Raw genomic sequence first — 18,839 nt, 5'->3', positions numbered from 1 at the left:
GGTGCTCTGTGCTTGTCTGATTATTAAGGGGAGGGTGGGGAGCTGCTGCAGTCTCTGCTTCTTCCTTCTCAGTAGTTGCGTGAGGTTTATGCCATACTGTAGCTAAGGTTGTTACATAGAGGGGTTGATAAAGTACTATCTATATACTTCATGTTGCCATTGAATGTTCAATTAATTTTAGCATCTGTAGTACCACTGAACTGGTGTTTAGGATATGGGGCATAATTATGTATTGCCAGATAGTGGAAATGTTGTGCTATATGGCAGGGAAAGGGTTAACGATGGTAGTTACTGTACTTGCATACACCAGGAACCTGTTAGCATCACTGAAAACTAACACTGCAGTCACAAGCTGCTTGGAATATTGTTACTGTAGCACTGTTCAGCCAAGGGTTGGCATGATTATGCAAAAGTTCAAACATAGGGTTAATTCTCTTGCTGACAACCTCATGCAGGTAAAGGGTTAATGCTGGTCAGTGCTGATTCCAGGAGGCTGTACATGAATGTCTACAAATGGTTTTGATCTTGCTTGAGGTTTGCGTTCTAATCTACATACAATCTTTTTGTATTTAAATACATGAAGCCCTTATCTCTACTTGTTCTGGGATTAGTATGTTGTCTGTTGCTTGCTTTCTATCACTGGTGTGCAATAACTTCACACTTGGGGCTGCTAGTGCCATCACTAACCTGAGAGAGCGCTTACACTAACCTCAATGGATAATTATAATCCATTATGAATGGATAGTGCATATTACACATCAAGTCACTGATTAAATCATTAAGCAAGTGCAGTGCAGATATCAAACACTATTGGGTCATTGGAAGATGTGTCCACTGCCAAGAATGAATGGACAAACGTCAAAAAACGTCAAACTAAAAGACCATTTTAGTTAATAGATATTTATACATATATATTTAGGCACTGTACCGTGTATGAGTTTCACTAGATGTGCTAAAACTGAGCTTTGTCTGTGTTTTATGTTCTGTCTCTGGTTTTAAATATATATATTGCCATGCTCAGTAGCACTCCTCTGTGACACTCATATGCTTATATATATGTTGTGGTTATTTTGGGGGTTCAATAGGAGCTTGTTAGGTGTCCAGTATATTTCACAATTGTGTTTCAGCTAGTCCTGGCTGATTGGAGGTTGGCAACCTCCTACTTAATTTAAGCTCACCCCCTCCCACATTTAAATGGTTAAGGGCTCACTCCATAGCATCTTCCACACAGGGGAACTTGTTTGCTTGCTGGATGGTTGTGACAACTCTAATACAGAGTGCTTTTCCTGGTAATGTACAGGTTGATAAAGGCTTAAATCAGACTTAGAACTTTGCAACTAATATTGACAGATTTACTATAAATCATTCTTCCTGTTATTACACAGGTTATTAAGAATTTATATTAGCGTTAGGGACCCCTGAATTGTGGTCTGCCGTGAAGTTGGCTCAGGGGCTTACAACAATTTTGGCCAAAAATGTCAAACTAAAAGACCATTTTACTTAATATATATTTATACATATATATTTAGGCACTGTACCGTGTATGAGTTTCACTAGATGTGCTAAAACTGAGCTTTGTCTGTGTTTTATGTTCTGTCTCTGGTTTTAAACAAACGTTTAATGCAGTCTGCTTCCCTGTATTCCAAAGTCACTATCTAGAACCCTGACATTTTACCCATTTGTGCTCATGTTGGGCAAAGCCATGTAACTCAGGCCCTGGTTTGGTTCACAATCATGTACAACCGTAAGCATCTCATCAAATGACATAAGGTTCTGGATTGCGCACCCTAATGTTTTCTATAGGGGAGATTGGTCAAAGTCTGTATGGGCATGAATACTGCAAAACCAGGACTGGCCGAAGCTGATAATTATGAATCCTTAATCAGCACAGGATGAGGGCCCCAAGGTAATCCAATCCCCTGAGTGCCTGGATGAGTTGTGGGTCTTGGTCTGGTATATGCTGTCTGTATAGTAAGAAGGATCCATGTTTACACGAGAGGAGTAGACCAGCTTGTCATAATGCAGCTTGGCTCCCAGCCAACATCTGAAAGCTCATTTTAGGGAGAAATGAGTGAACTGCCATTGACATACAGTACATTGGGAGAAGGTCAATGTTTTCAGGGAGACAATAGAAATGATACATTTGCAGGTGGGGATGAAGGAGTCTCACTAATAAATACAGAGAGGTCTGTATGCAGCTGGGGGAGAGAGATTTCAGCTTCCAAAGGGGGCAGATTAGTAAGATCTGGAGTTTGAGAGTCAAACATGACATTTAAAGAATAGATTAGTGAGAGGGAGACTGGTTGGGTCACTGACGGTAAAAATAAGTGAAGCGCTGAAAATCCCGAGACCTGCCGATGTGTCCTGTACTATCCTCCATGGGGGTTTTATACCAGCTAGAGCCCCATTTCTAACATTAGTGATGAAACATTCTAAATTTAACCCCTAGTGTACCCAGGGGGGTTTACACTTCATATCAAAGGAACCCATCCCTAAAAAAACATAGCCTGACATTAAGCCAGGTGGTGATGGACCCTTCTGGGGTGTTTACAAGTTCTGCCATCTCCCCACCTCTTCATGTGACATTGTGCTGATCTCAGTGGTGGGAGTGGTACCCATTACCACCAACTACAAATACCAAAACATATGCCAGTCCTATTAACCCCTTCTCTGCCAGAGGGGCCTGCAACACATCGTTCCACATTAATTGAATTGCTGTATCTTATGCCTACTCTTACCAATGAGTTACTGTTTTGTAGGTCTTCAGGGAAGGCGAGTGGGGAAAGGACTGCGTAAAAGGGTTCTGGTCTCCTACACAGAATCACTGCTTTATTGCACTTTGGCCACTGGCCAATCCTGGGGTTATTCTGCTAAATTGGCACGGAAATATTAAGCCATACAGAGGAATAGAGATTAACAGTAATAATCAGGGACTATTTAGTATACTGTAAGGCCAGTTTCCCCAAGTTAGGACCATTCACACGCGTATGCAGCTTCACAGTATATTGAATCAGGGCCCGAGAGATCCGAGCATACTGACAAACATCTGAAAACTCGTTTACGGGAGATTTGGCAGGAAAATACGGGACTTCTCTTCAGCTTCCATACACCTGCCCTGGGATAAAGGGAATACACATATAAAATAGTCATCTGATTATTAGCGTCTCCCCCATAAATAGGAGAGATGACCAGTGTGGGGCAGAGATATGACATTTATTATACATTACTGTGCTCAGAATGACTAGGAGTAACCATGTGTTTTTATTAACCCAGAAAGGGGAGCGGTGTGAAGGAGAACGGCAGTGACAGACCTCAGGATGCCGGCTGTTGGAAAGCACCCCGGATTCCCTGCAGGTAACTGGGAGATGACTGGGTGCTCCCCCCTTCCCTATAGGGTCAAAGTCAGTGCAGTTAGCTGGGCTCAGCACCAGCTGCACATTCACCTGTCACAGGAGCAGCTCTGTTTAATGCATATATTTATCATACTGACAAACTCGCCCTATTTATGAGTAAAACGGACAGCTGACTTGCTTCTGAGGGGATCTCCTCCTTCAATGGGTCCAGTCAGGTGAGATCCACCAGCCCCCCTCAGAACAATGTTGCTTGGGCCAGGTTAAGGCTTGAATCCTGGCCCCCCAGGAAACTTGTTGGTGGGTGGGGGGGACGCACCTGTACGCACCTGTACGCACACAATAGGAAAGGTGCAAATACAATTTGTACAGTAACACGCCATCAACATGTGTGACGGGGGCAGGACACAGACATTGGGACACGTAGGCCCTACATATTATATACAGGGGGTTTCATCCTTGCAGGAACTTCCCTTTTAAAATATATCGTGGCTTTGCGGGATCACAGATACTTATGCTGTGTAATTACACTACCAGTCACGTGGTAGGGCTTTTATTTGTTTTAAATACACTAACGGACTTCTATCTAATTTATGACACTGCAGTCACACGTTTAATAAACAATATACAGTACCACCAGACACACACCATACACAGGCGCACACTCTAGATACACACATCATACACAGGCACACGCCAGATACCCTCACCATACACACACAATACACCGATGTGCACACCCCATACACACGCGCACACCCCATACACACACGCACACCATACACAGGCGCACACCCCATACACAGGCGCACACCATATACATACAGATGTTACACACTATTGCACCAACTGATGCGTTATAGCAGGTGTGCTAACACATTAGTTCCGCTGTAACACACCAGCTCGAGTAATAATGTGTGTTACATTTGTACACAACATATACTGTATATACACACGCATGCAGTATGCACACACAATACATAGAAACAAACACGCATTAAACACATGTATATAAACACACGACCACACTCCCCATTACCAGCACACTGCGGAGGAACTGGCCTGGGAGACCCTCGGAGGAGCTTCTATGTGAGCTCTGCAGCCCACCTATTGGCCCAAATCTGTGAGTTGCACACAGCTTCTCCTCCTCTCGAGGGGGCAATTACCTCCCAGGCTTGAACGCCCGCCCCTTCCACTCGTCACTTTGATCCATAAGACTCCTAACAGTTCCCTGAATTCCTGCTGGGCCTGAGCTTTTAGCCGAGCTGCTCCTATTCTTTTTATCTCTCTGCCTCGTACGGTGCGAAAGGTTCCTCCCCGGGAATGTGTAACTCTCTGCCTCGTACGATGCGAGAGGTTCCTCCCCGGGAATGTGTAACTCTCTGCCTCGTATGATGCAAGAGGTTCCTCCCCGGGAATGTGTAACTCTCTGCCTCGTATGATGCTAGAGGTTCCTCCCCGGGAATGTGTAACTCTCTGCCTCGTACGATGCGAGAGGTTCCTCCCCGGGAATGTGTAACTCTCTGCCTCGTACGATGCGAGAGGTTCCTCCCCGGGAATGTGTAACTCTCTGCCTCGTATGATGCTAGAGGTTCCTCCCCGGGAATGTGTAACTCTCTGCCTCGTACGATGCTAGAGGTTCCTCCCCGGGAATGTGTAACTCTCTGCCTCGTACGATGCGAGAGGTTCCTCCCCGGGAATGTGTAACTCTCTGCCTCGTACGAGGCGAGAGGTTCCTCCCCGGGAATGTGTAACTCTCTGCCTCGTATGATGCGAGAGGTTCCTCCCCGGGAATGTGTAACTCCCTGCCTCGTACGATGCGAGAGGTTCCTCCCCGGGAATGTGTAACTCTCTGCCTCGTACGATGCGAGAGGTTCCTCCCCGGGAATGTGTAACTCTCTGCCTCGTATGATGCTAGAGGTTCCTCCCCGGGAATGTGTAACTCTCTGCCTCGTATGATGCTTCAGGAGAGGAGAGCCGAGAGAAACCGGCACCAACAAGGTACGCAGCCTCTTCATACACAAGGGTTCGCTGAGAGAAACAAGATTCCTTTGATATATAAGGATCACCCCATTGGCCTTGAAGCCATCGATGGTTGACCCTTACAACCCGCCTTCATATCCCTTCAAAACATCCCCTTTCATTTACCGATTGGAGAGAGCCACACTAAGACGATTCAACTGGACGCCATTCATACGCCTTCAGTCAACGTCATTTTGGGACTACCTTGGCTTCAAATACATAACCCCCTGTATTGACTGGGCAGAGGCGCTGCCCCTCCAGTGGAGCTCTTTTGCTCCAGAATTGCTCGATTCCTTCCAAGAACCTAGATGGAGTGTCTCTACTAGAACAGGTAAACACCCAGTTGCCTGAAATCTACACAGAAATTCAGGATGTATTCGACAAGGCCCAAGCCGAGCAACTGCCACCCCACCGGGCATTCGACTCAGTCAGCCCTCTTGCAAACTGGCTGAGCATAAACTCTGTTCTTGTGACTTGTGCTTATCTCAAGCTTTTGCTGTCCGGCCTTTGCCTTGTCTTGCTTCCTGTATATTGACCTCAGCTTGCACCTGGACTCCTGCCTTCTCTGATCCCTGGACCACGGCTATGGATATGACTATTCTACATTCTATACCCCCGGAGCCCGGCACCGAACAAACGACAACCCGATCTCTCCAATCCTATACCACGGCAAGTACTTCGACCAATCTGACTTCACCTACCCTGACCCTGACCCTGACTATCACTCTGCATTCCAGACATGGCTGCTCGGTTGCAGGTCTGTGGCTACCAACATCCCCACCTCAGCCTCACGGTGCCGTCTTGTTTGTGGTGAGCACACGTTACAATTCCTTTGTTTAAGTTAAGACCAAAAATGACAGGTTAGTCTATGTTATATCAATGATATCTGTTTTCTCATACAAATGTCAAAGTTACGCTGGCAAAAGTGGTGTCTACACATGTATGTTAATTACACAAATGTAACAGGGAAGGAGGCATTCTTCTAAGTATTAGAGAAAGAAAGATTTTGGGCATTTTTCCTATGCAGACATTTTTTTATTAAAAAGAAAAACCAAGTAAGTGTGAGAGAAGAGGGAAGGATGAGAGAGGAGGGGGAGGGGTGAGAGAGAAGAGGGGGAGGGGTGAGAGAGAAGGGGGAGAGGGGTGAGAAAAGGATAAAGGGGTAAGAGAAGGGGATTGGAGAGGTGAGATAAGGGAGTTGAGGGGAAGAAGGGTGAGAGGTGGGAAGGAGAGGGGGTAGGAGGATGGGGGGAGGAGAAGGAGAAGAGGGGGATAAGGAGAAAAGGGGGATAAGGAGAAGAGAAGGGGTAAGGAGAAGAGAAGGGGGGTGAGAGGGAAGGGGGGGTGAGAGTGAAGGAGGGGTGAGAGGGAAGGAGGGGTGAGAGGGAAGGGAGGGTGAGAGGGAAGGGGGGGTGAGAGGGAAGGGGGATTGAGAGGGAAGGGGGATTGAGAGGGAAGGGAGGGTGAGAGGGAAGGGAGGGTGAGAGGGAAGGGAGGGTGAGAGGGAAGGGAGGGTGAGAGGGAAGGGAGGGTGAGAGGGAAGGGAGGGTGAGAGGGAAGGGGGGGTGAGAGGGAAGGGGGGGATGAGAGGGAAGGGGGGGTTGAGAGGGAAGGGGGGGATGAGAGGGAAGGGGGGGATGAGAGGGAAGGGGGGGATGAGAGGGAAGGGGGGGTGAGAGGGAAAGGGGGGGTGAGAGGGAAAGGGGGGGTGAGAGGGAAAGGGGGGGTGAGAGGGAAAGGGGGGTAAGAGAGTAGGGGGGTGACAGGGAAGGGGGAGTGACAGGGAAGGGGGGGTGACAGGGAAGTGGGGATGAGTGTGGGAAGATGGGGAGAGAGATTGAGGGAAGAGTGAGTGAACAGGGGGTTGCGAGAGACTGAGTGAAAGAAGGGGAAAGAGAGTGAAGGCGGTAATAGAAAGGGGGGGCATGAACGGGAGAGTCGGGTGAGTAGGAGAGTATATGGAAGAGAATCTGGTGAGGAAGAGCCACAGAAAAACGGAAAGTGAATCCCTGCGCTTCTGCCTAATGGGTTAACAATATATGTGAAATAAATATATATACATGATGTGCAAATGTATGTGCGAGCCGCACACTTACCTGCTCCGGACACGTGCGGCTCCTCGGAGGCCGCTCTCCTGCCTGGAAGGTAAGTACCGTTAGACATACCCAATATTAGCAAGCACAGCATCCAGGCCCACAGTATCACATTATATGAGGGTGCGCGGGTGTGATATAATGGGCCATGTCTACCAAGTGGTGCTCTGCCACAAATAACTGATCTGTAACTTGTCTTCCTGGGACACAAGGTGTCATAATACCGGGCCCCGAAAACAGGGGCCCCGATATGTCCTTCCATATTAAATGGTTTACACATCTCGACCTGTTAAAGCCTATACCCCACAGAATGGGGCGATCAGTAGCCTATACCCCACAGAATGGGGTGATTAGTAGCCTATACCCCACAGAATGGGGCGATCAGTAGCCTATACCCCACAGAATGGGGCGATTAGTAGCCTATACCCCACAGAATGGGGCGATCAGTAGCCCATACCCCACAGAATGGGGCGATTAGTAGCCTATACCCCACAGAATGGGGCGATCAGTAGCCTATACCCCACAGAATGGGGCGATCAGTAGCCTATACCCCACAGAATGGGGCGATCAGTAGCCTATACCCCACAGAATGGGGCGATCAGTACTTCTCATTGCCCCAGGATCGTAGAAGTCACTGGGTTAGCGACAGCGATACTAGTTATAGCTAAAACGCAATACACTTATCATGGGAAGCTGCACTATATCAAAAACATTGGCAACCTGTATACTTCTGTAACCCAGGCTGTGCTGAACAGCTGTGTAATGCAGCAGGCATACGCTTATAGGGATCCATGTTATAATGGCGATGAAGTAAAAGGTGACACTGTGTGCTCATTTGCATGCCATTACCCAGAATCCCTGGCTGCAGTGGAAGCACTGTATGCTGAGAGATAATGGGGAAGGGCAGGGTTGCAGACCCATCTGAGACATGTGAATGGGCTCACCAGGAGTATTTTTATTTGCTGCAACGTGTGTACAATGATTGCTATAACACACTATAATGAGATTAAGATCAATTCTGTTTCTCCATCTGTGTAATAATACACAGTAATTAGGGGTGAATGTCCCACCATATCATTCTGACACTTGCTAGTCACTCTGCATAACCTCTCATATCCATTAGGAATAGCTAGGTATGGGGCGTGCCGATGACGTCAACCGGAGCAGTCGGGTAGAGGGAGAGCTCCGGAGACCTGCCTGAATAATTGATTAAAAACAGCACTTTTCGTCCGGCGGAAACTTCCCCAAAACGATCTGATCAACCCCTGAACACCCAGGCATGTCGCACAAGTGGAAAACCAGACTGCCCAGGGGGTATCTAAAGTACTTCACTCCCGCAAAGCAGAGCGCTGAAGCGGGAGGTAAAAAACAAGATGGCGGATCCCCGCCCGGCGCACGAGGCCCCAAGCAGGGGCTTCCTGACCCCGCAAGCCCAGGCGAAAGCCTTGCCCCGGACGGGGGAATTACAAAAGCTTTCCTGGAGGAGCTACACGCCAAGTTACACAGATCCCTCCAAGCTGATCGTAAAGACGCGGTGTCTGAGATCAAACAGGAATAGCTAGGTATGAGAGGATGTGAAGATGTGAACCCCAGAATCTATATACTGAGATGGGTAGCTCACTTCTGTATTTGATTAAATTAAGTTAAACTCTATTCAAACATATTAAATAAATTACATTTTGATGAAAACATCAAAGCTTCGTTGAAGACTCTGCTCTTCTTTGCCTAATATGAACTCGTGAACGTTATTCAGAAATTAAATTAACACGATTTTAATTGTAAAGTAAATGTATTACACGGTCATTTTCCTGGCGTAGTTACTTACCCAAGGAAAAACCAGTGTCCGCTGCATGTTCTCACTGCATTATCTGCTTCGTACTGTAGTTAGTACCCAAGGCTGCAATAAGCAAAGTCTAATATTATAATTATATTATAAATACATTATATTATAATATATTAATATTATTGTATTAATATTATATTATAATCCAAACTGATTCAATTACAAAACACAGCAATGTATAGCGGTTACGAAATGTAGCAAGAAGTCTAAATAACAAAAGGGAAGGATGTATGAGCCTTATCTTGGGGATAACGGTCAATATATATGGTAGGATGCATTAGAACAGGGGTGGGCAACTCCAGTTCTCAAGGGCCACCAACAGATCAGGTTTTCAGGATATCCCTGCATCAGCACAGGTGGCTCAATCAGTGGCTCAGTAAGTCAACAACTGAGCAACCTGTGCTGAAGCAGGGATAGCCTGAAAACCTGACCTGTTGGTGGCCCTTGAGGACTGGAGTTGCCCCCCCCCCCCCCCCCCCCTCCCTGTAATAGAACCTGCTTTGATAGGGTGAGAAGGTACAGTAGGTTAAACAAAGATGCATGACTAATATTGAACTCATGATTTAAAATCTATGCCTAACTAAACTTCTGGCACTTATACGGTAAGTCCTAATATCAAATACTGCTCAGCTGTCTTTCTAAAAAAAAACCCGTAGAGGGAATTATGACGCAGTGGATAATAGTTAGGAGTACTGTATATTCCACACTTTGCTTGGTGCCTCCAGCATTGTCGCATCGCTTTCATAGTGCAATAGCACCCTCCTGTGGCGAGAAAGGAAAAGAGCAGGCGAAACCATGAAATGCAAACCTAGTTACAGCCTTGTCGATGTTAAGAACATTGTGCACCGTTCATAGAATTAAATTACATCACATGACATACTGAACAGCAATGAATAATATCTCTGTACAGAACTTCAACAGGTTAAAGATTCTAAACCTTCCACAAGCTTCATACAAGCAACCAAAGTTAAAACACTATAGCTGCAGAGGCTTCTGGGTAAGGCCAAGTGCCCATTCATGCCCTCCCCCCACTTTATATTGTGATTTGGCATAAAGATGTGCAAGATTAACCCTTATAAATTAATTATTTTAAAGCAATCCATTTGTGCTCATATGTCATTTTAAACCTATTGCATTGTACCCGTTTCTGAGAAGGGGAACGGAAGATTATTCCGTACAGCTTTTTCCCTAATTCTCGTTACAATAAATATAAAACTAAAATTAATCTAATAATTACGCAGCTGCACCACTGTTCTTTGTAAGAAACGTCAGATTTCTCTGCTATCCCACAACATCTAAAACTGCAAGCAGATACTGTATGTATGGATTGTTATATGAGGAAAATAAAGATATTATTTACTCGTTTTCAAGTATGTCCTGGGCATAGAGTTATGATGACAAATAATACATGGTTACAAATACATAGTTACATTAAGTGAACAGGGTTATACATTATATACAAGACATTTCATGCACAGTTAGAGAAAATATACAGTATATATTATAGGCGTATGTAACAGTTACAGACCAGATTAAAATGTGAGACAGCCTTAGCTTTGAAAGAACTTAAACTGGTGGTGGGTGTGAGAGTCTCCGGTAGGTTGTTCCAGTTTTGGGGTGCACGGTAAGAGGAGGAGGAGCGGCCGGATACTTTGTTGAACCTTGGGACCATGAACAGTCTTTTGGAGTCTGCTCTCAGATGATAAGTGCTGCATGTGGTAGGGGTGAGGAGCTTGTTCAGATAGACGGGTAGCTTGCCCAGAAAGTATTTGAAGGCAAGACAGGAGAGATGAACTTTGCGCCTAGACTCAAGTGATGACCAATCTAGTTCCTTGAGCATTTCGCAGTGATGCGTGTTGTATGTAGTTGCATTGGAGAACAAAACGGCAAATTGAATTGTAGAGGGTGTCAAGTTTGCCAAGGTGGGTTTGGGGTGATATGAATCACACGCATTATAAAAGGCTAATTATGAGAAACTTTTTGTTGGTATAGTATCAGAAACTAAACATTTAAATGTCCGATGTGTTTCACTTTGGCCCATATTCAATGTGCTATGAAGCAGTTTTCACCCATTCACTTGAGCAGAGCTTAGATCTTCCTAATTAAGGGGAAAATACCTTTGCGGTATATTAAATATGGACCGCTGAATGGCACAGTGGCAGCGCCGGTCTGTAGTGGCATATAGTTAAACTCGCAAGTCTCTCATGTAAGACGTGGAGATTTACATCATAAGAATCACTTTCATAAGGGGCATTTATTTATTATATTTTGACAGATCTGACGTAAAATTGAATTTATTATTTCAAGATCTATTAAGGCATTCGGATTAGTATTTAAAGCTGGCACAGAATGGGTTTATAATCCTGAGAAAACACGATTGAAATTAACGGTTTTCTACTAGCGCGTAAAGAAAAAAACCAACGAAGTCTCCAGTTGGAAAGGTGTTGGGAATAGTTTAAAGTGATTTCATGCGTGATAATGCGGTTTAAATCCGATCCCATTTAATAACTGATATTCCATTAAAAAATGCACAACGGCTCCCCTGAAACATCCCCAACAAACAGATGGAGAGAGATCTGAATGAACATGCTGTTGTGATTTTTGTACATGACATCCGATTAACTAGGACTGTCAGACATATGCGTATTATTAACACTGCGATTTCTTGGTTAGGGTCTTTACTTCCCTGAGGTTTCTTACTGTTTATAGTGCCCACGTTGTACAAAAGGACAACCCACATGCGGGTTCATTCTGCTGATGACAACAGCGATGAGCAGCCTAAAAAGCCCACTATTTAATGCAATTCCGAGCTATTAGATCAGTGGTGGCTAACACAATATAATGAAGGTCAGGGACAAACACACCCCATCTTCAACCCGTGTGTCCCCACTGTTGGATGAAGCCTTCCCAACGATCCCCCTGGTACTGTGGTTACAGCCCCTCTTCTCCACATTGCTCCAACACATTTTCTCACTTCATCCTCCTATCTTACTTTTGGCATCGTCTTGCTCTTTCAATCTCTCTTGGAATCCTGTTGGTTTCCATCTTTGTCCAACGATAACGTAGTGGGGAAGAGCATGGTACTGCGGGGACCTTGGCCTCTTTCTCCCTAGTGCACATGGGGAAAGGACGTTGCAGTCGCGGAAAAGCGCTTCTCCCCACTGTAGATGGATACTGTCCGACTCCTCTGCTTACAATGGGTTCTAGTGATTAGCACAGGAGAGGAGTGGGGCTTTGTCAGCCCGTTGTGATTACACAGCTGAGGGAGCAGGGAGAAACTCGGATCCCCAGCAGCAACATTCCCGCCCTGTCCGTGCTCAGGAGGCTGGGGTGACCAGTGCTTGGCACCCATAGACACCGCCTGACCCTCTGTTGCCCACCAATGTTTGACATGATTTCAAAATCTTTTTGCAGCTATGTATGTATATCTTAATTTATATAGCACCATTAATGTACATAGCGCTTCACAGCAGTAATACACGGGACAATCATATAAATAACACATCATGGGAATAAGTGCATCAGACATACAAGTAACATTGTGGAAGAGGAGTCCCTGCTCCGAAGAGCTTACAATCTAATTGGTAGGGAGAACGTACAGAGACAGTGGGAGGGCATTCTGGTAAGTGCGTCTGCAGGGGCCAAGCTTTATGTATTGTGTATAGTATTAGCCACAGTAATACTCATATGCTTCTTTAAGCACGTGTGTCTTAAAGGTGGATAGAGAGGGTGCTAGTCGGGTACTGAGGGGAAGGGCATTCCAGGGGTGTGGGGCAGTCAGTGAGAAAGGTTTAAGGCAGGAGAGGGCTTTAGATACAAAGGGGGTAGAAAGAAGATCCTTGAGCAGAACAATGGGAAAAAAACCTGGCGCTTACCTTGAGTTTAATATAAATGGTGTGCTTACAGTATGGCAGTCAGTTAAACCGCGGCTCTCTATCAGATGTTTTGAGCCAACCTTAAATTCCCTTCTGCTTCGACCCCAGGAAAGGGTTAACCCAGAGCCCTTACAAAGATACAGAAACAAACAAGCAATGGGGGAGCGTGGGATTAGAGAAGCATAAAAAAACAATACAATTACAATGAAATTACTGTGGTTACAACAATGGTGTTGGGGGTATGATAAAATTGCTAAAGCACTTACACGGCCTTGTGTAAGCGGACAAGGTATATTGTATCTTTCTTTAGACAATTCCAGTCACTCCCAACATCAGGTAAATGGTGGTTCAAAGGGTTGTGGAATAAATATATAAATATATCTGTACTCACACGGCCAAGTGTGAGTCCTTGCAGAGAATTGGTAACTTTGGGGTTAAATTAACCCATCTGCATCTATCTCCACCCGATGTGGACTGTTCTATAATGATAACATAGTGTGATTACAGAACATTGAAAATGCACACCTTAACTGAAAAACAATGCAATTAGGGCTCTATGAAACACAGCCCGCCCCAATCAGAATTTGATTACACAAGGGGTCTATATAAAACTCGGAGTCGCCCCCTACATCAGCATATGAGCCTGAGGAAGCCGATGACTCGGCGAAACGCGTAGCTCCAATCCCCAGCTGAATTTGACCCGCGGAGGCTCCCGTAGCCGGATCGACCAAGCAGCCATTGCAGCCAAGGAGTAAAGGTTTTCTTCTCCTGCCTCACGGACGCGTGATCGGCACAAACGGCTGCTTAAGCTCTATCCTGGACTGCATGAGGAGGCCAGGGGTCCAACCTCTATGCATGTATGTGAGTCCTGTTGTTTATTAACTATTAAATGCTTTTTTAAACCCCACTGACATCGCGCTTCACTTTTCCCCCAACCACCCCCCCCCCCCTCTCCCCCCTATCACAACTACCAGGGAGAGTCCCTATCTGATGCCCAAGACCGGGGTTAGAACTCCATGCTGGTTCCAAACTGAAGAACAGTCCACATCGGGTGGAGATAGATGCAGATGGGTTAATTTAACCCCAAAGTTACCAATTCTCTGCAAGGACTCACACTTGGCCGTGTGAGTACAGATATATTTATATATTTATTCCACAACCCTTTGAACCACCATTTACCTGATGTTGAGAGTGACTGGAATTGTCTAAAGAAAGATACCATATACCTTGTCCGCTTACACAAGGCCGTGTAAGTGCTTTAGCAATTTTATCATACCCCCAACACCATTGTTGTAACCACAGTAATTTCATTGTAATTTTATTGTTTTTTTATGCTTCTCTAATCCCACGCTCCCCCATTGCTTGTTTGTTTCTGTACCTTGAGCAGAACGCAAGATTCGGTATGGCGCGTAGCGAGAAATTAGGGCTGAGATGTAAGGAGGGGCAGAAGAGTGTAATGCTTTAAAAGTGAGGAGGAGACTTGAATGTGAGATGTGGGATTTGATAGGAAGCCAGGAGAGAGATTTCAGCAGAGGAGACGCTGAGACAGATTTAGGAAAGATAGAGTGATTCTGGCAGCAGCATTTAGGATAGATTGTAGGGGAGACAGGTGAGAGGCAGGAAGGCCGGACAGCAGGAGGTTACAGTAATCGGGACGGGAGAGAATGAGGGCCTGAGTCAGAGTTTTAGCCGTCGAGTAACAGAGGAAAGGGCGTATCTTTGTTATATTGCGGAGGAAAAAGCGACAGGTTTTAGATACATGGTGAATGCGAGAAAAGAAAGAAGCTTGGAGCCCTTCAGCGCCGCTGGGGCCAAGCTCCCTCCTCTTCCCGCCTACCCACCCCCCCCCCCCCTTTGCGTGGTTCCCCTCACCTGTGGCGCTAGGATGCGCATTGCTTCCCCGTTCCGGACGGTCCGGATACTGCACCCCCCTCCCCCCCTTTTCTTCCCACCATGCCACGGGGGGGGGGGGGAGGGGGCTTAGGGGATTTAAACTGGGAGAGGAGCGGGGAAAGCAGTCTGGCACGGGAAGGAACTCCCACCCACCCGGCCCTTTGTGTGATAAACATGACAGAGATTAATTATATTGTGTGTGTTGTATTCTTTCCCCTTTTCAAAATGTGGATAAAAGAAAGACTTTGATGTTTGACATATTTTGAGGTGGGCATTTTTAAGGCATGTGTTGCCTTCGTCACGGCGGCTGTTGGGTGGGTGAGTGCACGGTAACCTTGCCAGCGGGGGCTCTATGGCGCAGATAACCCCTGAAGCCTTCGGGTGGGTGGGGGTAGTGAGTGGGCAGGGCTCATTTGTGCGTGATTCCGAGCCCAGTATCGCTTAACAGCCGGGCCAACAGGCGCCCGGCTTGGTGGGTGTGCGGGCCATGGTTGGGGTGCCAATGGCCTGCACGCTGGCAGGGGTAGCACTCACCAAGGTTTAATATTATTTGTGTAAATAAAGCTGTGGCCCTTGAACTTGCAGACCTTTGTTGTGTGTTTATTTGTGTGTTGGAGGGGGACAGGGGCGGGATTAGAGGGGGAGCTTCCTCGCAGGCTCCGGGGTCATGTGAGAGAGGAGTCGAGTGTGACCCCTGGGCAGCATGCTTGGGCTACTGGGTGAATGATCGTACTTCCAACAGTAATGTGGAAGTACTGTAGGTAGTAGGGCCAGGCTTGGGAGGAAGTATGAGGAGCTCTGTATATATGAGCTATATCGGTTCTTTACAAGAATGGGCATCTTCACAAACAGGATTAGTTCTAGAGAAAGCGAAGCAGCTGTCTGAGCCACTAAAGAGGTTAGCGTGTGAAGCTTTAAGGGAGGGATGTTTCAGGCGACTTATTCATCCCTATAAAATACAGCCACTATACATGACTGTACCCACTTATTATAAAGGCGTACAGGCACAGGGTTTTGGTTTTGATAATGATGGGCTATGCTTCCCGTTGTGTGTGACTGCAGGAACATTATAAAAAGACTGCACACCCATTGCAAAGAACTTTTGCTTGTAGAGCAATATGAACACCGGTTAATTTGACATAGACAACAAAAAACAGCCATTTGCATTAGGCAAATGTTATTATAACCCTACTGCCTCTGTGCATGGTTTGCCAGATGAAAGATTCATGTTGCAATTCTTATACTTAATCAGCTTTAGCTGAATCAGCGTACAAATACCTTTCTTAAAAATGCATTATACTCTAAGGATTAGAATTGCTGTTAACAGAATGCTTGCTTTAATATGATATCAATAGAGCACATGAATCAGGTGTCTAAAGATTGGTCATTTGTGTACAATAGGATTCGTTTCCGTGTTCAGGCCTCTGTATTTCCTGTAACCTCTTTGGACAACTGCAGTGAAAAAGTTACATTGCTCCGTTTGCTGAAGGCAATTTATCATAGAAGCTAAAGAAATACAATAGGTGTCCGTCGCTATCCTATGGCATGATACTATAAAGCAGATACTGGTGTCTCTATATTGCAATTCATCCTTACGTGCAACGAGCAGGACCGCTTTCTAGTGACATCTTCTGGGGGAGAAAGCACATTTTTCACGGGGTTGTTTGAATGAGAAATAGGATTGTGGTTTGTGCTTATGACGCAGACACTGTCACCACTTTATAATAAATGGTATTTGTTTAATTACTGCAATTTAAACCTATAGTACCAGTCCCCTAATTGTCTGTCTTAGAGACAAGTAAGCATAATAGTAATTAATATACAAATTAGCTAGATTTGTAATCACATGGTTTGATTGCCCTAAAAAACAAACAAAAAAAAAAAAAAAACCTTGGCACATCCTTAGGGTATCAGGGACTGACCGATCTGGAAAAAGCCTGTATTTTAAAGTCCAGGTCTTTAAAGATTTAAAGAGGGTTATCCAGTGACCAGAAGTTAGGCAAGAATTGGGTACCCTGACATCTGGATCTCCACAGTGCTACTGGGCGAGTTCATCTCTAAGGCACCTGGGACAAGCAGACGCTGCAGTGCGTTTGAATATTGTCCTCCAGGTTCAGCAAGAGGCTGCGGAATGACGGAGAGAGTGAGACAAAGAGAGGGAGGCTGCGGGAACGATGCAGAAAGAGGCTGCGGGAACGATGCAAAGAGAGGCTGCAGAACGATACAGAGAGAGAGAGGCTGCAGAACGATGCAGAGAGAGAAAGAGGGAGACTGCAGGACAAGAGAGAGAGAGGTTGCAGAACGAGAGAAAGAGGCTGCTGGACGAGACCGAGAGACTGCGGAATGAGAGAGACACTGCTGAATAATAGGCTGAGAGAGGGAGGCTGCTGAGCGACAGGCCGAGAGAGATGGTGCAGAGTGGAGACACCAGCAAAAACTTGCCAGGCTTCAGAGGGAGACCGCAGCACCCAAGAGTCCAGTCTTTCCAAATCCCATCCAGAGCATTTTCCTACCCTGGAGAAAGATGGGGACCTTCCTGCATGGGTTTGAAAAAAATGTGCAGGCAATACCAGCTGCCTTGTAATAAGTGGGCAAAGTATCCAACTCCTGGATTGAAAGTTAGAACCCTAAAAGGGTTTGCTGACCTTCCAGAGCACTGTGACCAGGATTATGAGGCCATTAAAGAGGCTTGCTAGGACATTTTCATATTACATATGAAAGTTCAGAGTCCTGCAGCAGGGTTTGTACCAACAGCTTTTCTGAGCTGGTGGGGTGCATGGCCACTTTATGCAAGCTGTGAATTGGGGGGGCTGGATATTAAAATCTTTGAGGGGCTACAGGATCTCAATCTAGGAGCAATTTGTAACACTGCACCCACCAGGAGGTAAAAGAGGGTAATGAATCCCAATCCTAAAATCAGCCACAGAGGCTGGAACCTGCAGATGTTTACATGGCAAACAGGGCACCAGCAGCTAATAAGGGGGTCCAGCCTGAAAAACCACACAACCTCCTCAGGCTTCATCTGGGGATGCAGTTTGAAAAAACAGGACAGGAAGACACACGTCTGTTTTGTCTGTAACCATATCAGCACTGCCGGTCCAGAAAAGAAGCCTTCAGCTGCCACTGGAGGGGGGATCCCCCCTCAGGAGCATGCCCAGGTGTGGTGTTTGGGGTGCAGGAAAATAGTGGTAACCACTTACAGCCAGGCACTTTGGGGAAGAAACTCCCCCACGGACTCCGGTGTTGGAGTTACGATTGTGCGGCCGGGGGTGGTGGGGCCTGAAAACATCATCCCTAGGTGAACGCTGCATATTTTTGGGGGGTGGCAGGAGGCTTCTACAATTTGCCTGTGGCAAATGTTTATCGGGATTGGGCTGCTGGGCAGGGTGTGTGGGAGGTGGAAAGGGATGATATTACTGCCAATGTGTTGCTGGGAAATAATCTTGGGAAAATGATTACCCAGTATGAGACTGCTGTAACCCAACAACAGTCTGCACAGGCTCAGGAGCCCAGCGCACAATTCCAGGTACTGACACACACTGGGGACTGGGGGTGATTGACAGGGGTTGTACCGACATGGGGGACAGTGGGGCAATACATATTACAGCACATCACCCCCAACCAGGCTGCCTCAGAGGACCCAGAAGGGGTGATGAGCATTGTACCATGGGGGACCTCACATTACAGCCATTACACCAAAGATCAAACAGTCTCCGGGGACCTGGGGAACAGTGATATGCCACCGCAGACCCAGATTGTTGAG

The sequence above is a fragment of the Ascaphus truei genome, chromosome 16, assembly GCF_040206685.1.
Source record: "Ascaphus truei isolate aAscTru1 chromosome 16, aAscTru1.hap1, whole genome shotgun sequence".
Classification (NCBI taxonomy): Eukaryota; Metazoa; Chordata; class Amphibia; order Anura; family Ascaphidae; genus Ascaphus; species Ascaphus truei.
This window is presented reverse-complemented; position numbering follows the sequence as displayed.